This window comes from Mandrillus leucophaeus, unplaced genomic scaffold (genome assembly GCF_000951045.1).
Source record: "Mandrillus leucophaeus isolate KB7577 unplaced genomic scaffold, Mleu.le_1.0 Scaffold204, whole genome shotgun sequence".
Taxonomy (NCBI): Eukaryota; Metazoa; Chordata; class Mammalia; order Primates; family Cercopithecidae; genus Mandrillus; species Mandrillus leucophaeus.
Genome location: NW_012102077.1, coordinates 1,026,615 through 1,033,805, shown reverse-complemented (window position 1 = coordinate 1,033,805; position 7,191 = coordinate 1,026,615).

The following is a 7,191-nucleotide window of genomic DNA, read 5'->3' as shown; positions in this document are numbered from 1 at the left end:
CACACACACACACACACACACACACACACACACACACAATGTGTAACGCAATAGCTTTTGGGGTACAAGTGGTTTTTGGTTGCATGGATGAATTGTGTAGTGGTGAATTCTGAGTTTTAGTACACCTATCGCCCGAGTAGTGTACATTGTACCCAATATCCCTCAATCCCCTTCCACTCTCCCCACTTCTGAGCCTCCAAAGGCCATTACATCACTCTACGTCCTTTTGCCTACTTATAGCCTAGCTCCTACTTATAACCAAGAGCATGTGGTATTTGGTTTTCCATTCCTGAGTTACTTCACTTAGAATAATAGCCTCCAGCTCCATCCAAGTTGCCATAAAAGACATTATTTCTTTCTGTTTTATGGCCGAGTAGTATGAGCAATATTCCACAGTGTATATATGCCACATTTTCTTTATCTACTCATCAATTGATGGGCACTTAACTTGGTTCCATATCTTTGCAATTACGCATTGTGCTGTGATAACCATATGTATGCAGTTATCTTTTTGATATAATGAACATTTGTTTCTTCAAATCTTTTTAACAATAGTCATTCTGACTGATGTCAGGTGATATCTATTGTGATTTTGATTTGCATTTCTCTGATGATTAGTGATATTGAGGATTTGTTCATATATTTGTTGGCTGCATGCATGTCTTTCAGAAGAGATTTTTGAATGGTGGCTTCTAACCTCATCACACACATGTTCCTTAAAATGTACAGACACACACACATTCACACGTGTACCAACCTGGTTTTGAGAACTCCTGATGGCTATGGGTTAGTGAGATTATAAGTTTCTGGTTGTGCATGCATGGCTTATCTGTATTCATTTCTTTTTATGTGGGTTTGAACACAAACTAGAAGAATTCTATGTTGGGCACACATTGTGCCATAAGACTATGCTGTTTGTTCACACATTACAGTATGTGCCAATCATCAAACACTATAGAAGGAACTGATATTATAGAAATAAAAAACAAATAGGAAACAATAATTTTATTTATTTATTTAGAGACAGGGTCTTGCTTTGTTGCCCAGGTTGGAGTGCAGTGGCACACTCGTAGCTCACTGCAGCCTCAAAGTCCTGGGCTTCAGTGACCCTCCCACCTCAGCCTCCTGAGTAGCTGGGACTACAGGTGTGTGGCACCACATCTGGCTATGAGAAAATAATTTTAGATGCAGATTCAATTATTGTTTTTCCAGTTACTAAGCCCTAGAGACTATTCCAACTTTAAACATGAGAATTGTTTTTATTATTAATTTTTATCATTTAAAAATTTTAAAAATAAATTTGTTTGTTGCTTTTTAGTTTTCTAATAGGATAAATGGTCTAATTCTGATACTATTAAAAGATTGTCAGGTGCTGAAGATCAGCATTCATAGCCCAAGAAACAACTTGAATTTGGAATGGTCACTTCTCCGAAAGTTAATTTCCTCATCTGTCAAGTGTGGACACTAAACCTGACTTGAAAAAGTTGTTATGTGAGTTGAATTAAGAGATACAGTGAAAAAGCATCTAGCACTGTGTCTGACAACATAGTGGGACATATTGAATCTGACTGAAGAGAGATAAATGAAATTATAAGCAGTAATTATGCATTTAATATGTTCATGAGCCCAGATATTTACCTCACCATCCAAATTCAAAAATTTTTTTCGTTTGTCTTTTGAGGCAGAGTCTTGTTCTCTTGTCCAGGCTGTAGTGCAGTGGCATGATCTCAGCTCACTGCAACCTCCGCTTCCTGGGTTCAAGTGATTCTCCTGTCTCAGCCTCCTGAGTAGCTGGGACTACAGGCACGTGCCACATCGCCTGGCTAATTTTTTGTATTTTTAGTAGAGATGTGGTTTCACCACATTGGCCAGGCTGGTCTTGAACTCCTGACCTCAAGTGATCTGCGCGCCTCAGCCTCCCAAAGTGCTGGGATTACAGGCGTGAGCGCCCGCACCTGGCCAACAACTTTCAATATTAGCAGAAACAACTGTAGAATAAAATAGGAGTAACATGGACATCATATCAATTCTTATTTCAGTAAATGCATCTTCTTAACTCCTGATACCTGGGGAACTGATTGTGTGTACGTGATACACTATGCGATACACAGTGATGCAATTTGACTCTAGGAATTAAACAACCAAGTTTGCTCCTCTAAAGGTTTTTTTATTTCATATGAGTTTCCTAAATCTAACCTAACTGATCTTGTGATACCAGATGGCTGCTCTTTAATAACACTTAAAAAAATAACCACATAGTTTATTTTTCATCTGATCATAGTATATTCTCATAGAAAAACTTAAAATGCAGAAATGTTTAAGGGGGAAAAAACAAACACTGTTCATCAACCAGAGCGAACCCAGGTTACCCTTTGGGCATTATTCTTTGTTTTTTTTCTTTTGCTTTGCTAACAACAGTTGGGGAAATGTATTTAATATGTACATTAAATACATTTAATCCTATATAATTTAGGATTACATTGTCCTTCTTTTACTTAATGTAGTACTGTGATTTAACTATGTCTGCAAGTTGTTAAAATACATTTTCATACATAATTTTGAAGTTTCTATAAAACATTATCATAAGGTTCTTCTTCTCATTGTTGACCAATCAAAAATCTTTTAATTATTTTTTAAATATTTAGGCTATTTCCAATTGTTTGTTATAACAATGTTGTAATAAATATATTTCTACACAATAATTTTATGTGTTTTGTTTTCTGAATTATTTGTAAGATACACTTGCAGAAGTGGAATTGCTTAATTCCTTTCCCAAAAGTTGTGTCAGTTTGACTTTCTTGAGCAGAATAAGGATTTAGGTTTGGCCACCTAAGTGGCCTCATCCCAAATGTTCAAAGATTAGTGTTTTCTATTAGAAATAATTTTAAAAAATTTTTCATCATTTTAAACTTTATTCAACCATAACTCTAATGTATTTAATATTTTACTCTTTTGAATAACCCTAGGCAAATTGTTTTATCCTTTAAAGGAAACGTGCTGCTAGTTTGATAATGTAACAATTATTAAGAACTACTCCATGGGCAAGTATTGTTTTCATATGATGACTTCTTTTCCTCTGGGTAGATACCTAGTGTTAATCCGCATACCTACTATCAATCCCAGTAGTATGATTGCTATCAGTGAGTGGATAAAGAAATTGTGGTATATGTATACCATGGAATACTATTCAGCCATAAAAAGGAATGAAATAATGGCATTTGCAGCAACCTGGATGGGAATGGAGACCATTAGTCTAAGTGAAGTAACTCAGGAATGGAAAACCAAACATGGCATGTTCTCACTCATAACTGGGAGCTAAGGTATGAGGATGCAAAGGCATAAGAGTGATACAATGGACTTTGGGGACTTGGGAGAAAGGGTAGGAGGGGAAGTGAGGAATAAAAGACTACACATTGGATATAGTGTATACTGCCTGGGTGATGGGTGCACCAAAATCTCATAGATCACTACTAAAGAGCTTACTTATGTAACCAAACAACACCTGTTCCCCCAAAGCCTATGGGGGGAAAAAAAGAACTACCATGTGTTAGATGCTGTGTGAGATCCCAGTGATGTAGCCATGAGCGTAATCGAGTTCCTGCTCTCAGGACACTGGCAGGTCTGGTTTTGGAGAAAGACAAGTAAACACATAAGCAGTTCCTCTATACCGAGTGATAAACAACATGATCTTGGGTTTTGCTATTGCCCAAGAAGATCTGAGTCAAGCTGTTTGGGGTTTACCTTTTGTCTTTGCCATTTCTTAGGTGGCCAATTCTTTCACATCTCTGTGTTGAATATTCTCATCTGTAAAATATGAATATTATTATAACTATCCCATGGTAGTGTTGAGAGGATTAAATGAGGTAATACCATGCTTGGCACAGAAGTATTTCATAAATATTTGCTATGATGATGATGATAGAGAAGAAGATAACAAAGGAATTTGAAATGGTAAATTGCAGTGCTGTGTGACTTTCATCAGTAGTTGAACTTGTAAGACGAGAGGAGATGGTCAGAAGAGGTTTTCCAGAGGAGATAGCATATGAAATAAATTATCAGTCTGGGTAAACTCTGTCTTCTAGAAGAGCCCAGCAGTGTGGGTTCTTAACGTTACTGGTATTTATAATACTCAAAAATTAGGTATTAAAAATTGGTTTAGATATGATATGGTCCAGTGGGCTCAGGGGAGCCTTAGATTCTGACAACATTCCTCAGGGTCATTACAAAGTCAAGGAAAATCTTTCCCTTTTTCCTTTTATTCAGCACAGCTCAGTTTTTAACCTATTTTATGTTGTTTCTTGTTGTTGTTGTTGTTTGTTTGTTTGTTTGAGATGGAGTCTTGCTCTGTTGCCCAAGGTGGAGTGCAGTGGCACGATCTTGGCTCAGTGCAACCTCCACCTCCCGGGTTCAAGCAATTCTCCTCTCTCAGCCTCCCAAGTAGTTGGGGCTACAGGCGCACACCACCACGCCTGGGTAATTTTTGTAATTTTAGGAGACACAGGGTTTCACCATATTGGTCAGGCTGGTCTCATACGCCTGACCTCAGGTGATCCACCCGAAGTGCTGCAATTACAGGCATGAGCCACTGCGCCCAGCCTATTTTATGTATTTTGATTCCACATAACACTTTACAGTTTATGAAAAAGAAAACCTTTCAATCCCTAAAAGAAGGTTAGACTTCTTCTTCATTTTATAGCTCAAGAAAATTTCTGTCCAGGCGTGGTGTCTCACACCTGTAATCCCAGTGCTTTGGGAGGCCAAGGCGGGAGGACAGCTTGAGGCAAGGAGTTTGACACCAGCCTGGCCAACAAAGCAAGAACCCCATCTCTACAAAAACAATAACAAAAATTAGCTGGATATGGTGGTGTGCATTTATAGTCCTGAGAGTACTTGAGAGGTGAAAGAAGGAGGATCACTTGAGCCCAGTAGTTTGAGGCTGCAGCGAGCTCTGATTGTGCCACCGCATGCCAGCCTGGGCAAGAGAGTGAGACCCTGTCTCAAAAAAAAAACAAAAAACAAAAAACAAAAAACAAACAAACCAAAAAAACTGCATTTTTGAGATGACAGGTATTTCTGGTAATGGAATTTCTTGGTCTCTTGACTCAGAACAATTAACAAGCATTGTAAACCCAAGACTATGTCCTGTGTTCTAATAAATGTCAGCACTTCATTCAAAACACTGCCTTAAAAAGCACATACGCCCGGTAAAAACTATGCTGCTTGGTTGGCAAGTCCAAGACAAGCTTCAACCTTTCGAAGAGGATAAGAGCAAATGAAATATTCCATCGTAGCAAGCTGACTGAGCCTCGGGAGAAAATGACCCAGGATATTGTCTCCTTAACTCCGGCGGTGTTGGCCCTACTTTCAGTTTCTAGGCCTTTCTAATTATAGATATGCTGTGTAGCATTGCCTCCACTCGTACCTATAATAATAACAATATTCAGCACTTAACATTATCAAAGACCTTTCCAGCTTGAACTAATTAATTCATACAATTCCAACCATCTGGGACAGACAGTATTATTATCCAGGTTTTATAGACACAGAAACACTTCAAAAGACATTTCTCCAAGGTCATACAGTAATTGGAACGGGGCCAGGGGCATATCTTAGAAGAACTAGAATTTTAAGTTTATTAGAAGGTAATAACCTTACCTAGACTGTCTAGATGTAGGGACAATTTGGTATTTTTCTTCAGGGTGCCAAACAGATACCCCTTTGTTGCATACTACATCACTGGTTTCTGCTGCAGCTTCTCTCCCAGAGAGAATGATCACGCACGTCATGATTTTCTAGAATACTGGGTAATTTTGGAGCTCTTAAAGTTGGCTAACATGTGCCAGCTGTTTCATCTCTTTTACTTCCCTCCTTTATTCCACCTACAGTATCTCTGGACAGTTGAGTGATATTAGAACACAGGGCTCCCGAATTGTAAAATGAAACCTTAGAAAAGTCTGCCAGCTATAAAGCTTTCTCTGTCCTTTTCTGGTGACCAACTAATTGAGATTCTTAGGAATCATATGTTCTTCAAAGAACATCCTTTATAGAGAATACTAGCTTTTTAATCACTAGGGTTTTTTTTGTTTAAAAAAAAAAAAAAAGCTTAAAAATAGCCCATGCTTCCCTAGTTACAGGAAAATTACATTTGAAACTACAGTAAGTAGCTTTGGGGTGGAAAATCACCAATCCCTTTCAACTTGTGTCCTATGCTAATAATTGTGTTTGAAAGAATCTTAATATCCTCAAGCATTTACTCATGTTGAACAGATAGGAAATAAATAACATTTTCTATAAAATAATCTCTTTCTAAAAAGTCAGAAGCAGATAGACTTTTACATAGACAACGATTATGCAAAATAAAGCAATGCCAAATTAAAATAGTGTTTTAACAAGGGCTCCATGTTGACTCAGAGATCAGCAGGATCAGGAAAAAAGAAAACATTGAGAACTTTCGGAGTCTATTAGGAATACGGTGAATGTGATTGAGAATGCTTTCTAAATACGGATCTTCTGAAATCCTGGTTCAAAGAACATCTGTATCTTGTTCGTATGTGAGTCACCACGTGGTAGAATGAGTAACTCAGGGGAACTAGGAGTTTGGAGGAACTGAGTATTTTACTTTCAAGGCTGGTTTCATACCAAGTTTTAAGCCTGGGCTGCTTCATTTTTAACAAGTTCCATAAATAAATCTGATTCACCCCAGAGTTTAAAGATCATTTCTCAATACTTCCCATTCAGAGAAGCTGAGCAGTTTTGATGTATTCTTTTCAGTTCAAGGACAGTCTTTCAGATCAAACCTAAAAGCGATAAAAGTTTATGTGAAAAGTTTGGATTTCTATTCTCATATAGTTTTTTGAAACAGAGCAAAAAAAGAGTAATTCAATGATGCTGACTGTGTGCAGATGGCTATCGGACTTGCTCCCTAAATTCTTCCACAGCCAGATAAGTATCATTTACCTGGAACCAAGACGCTTAGACAGCTGGTAAGTTCCCTACTCTCGTTCCTCCAGTCAGCAAGCCCGGGCTGGACTACCTGCCAAGAGGCCATGAATGCCAGCTGCTTCATCATTTAATTAAAAATGAATCCCTGGAGCTCATTGATCACTTTAATTTTTTCACAGGAAAATAATGTGCATCAAAGCACAAGTGGCTGGGTGCGGTGGCTCACGCCTGTAATCCCAACACTTTGAG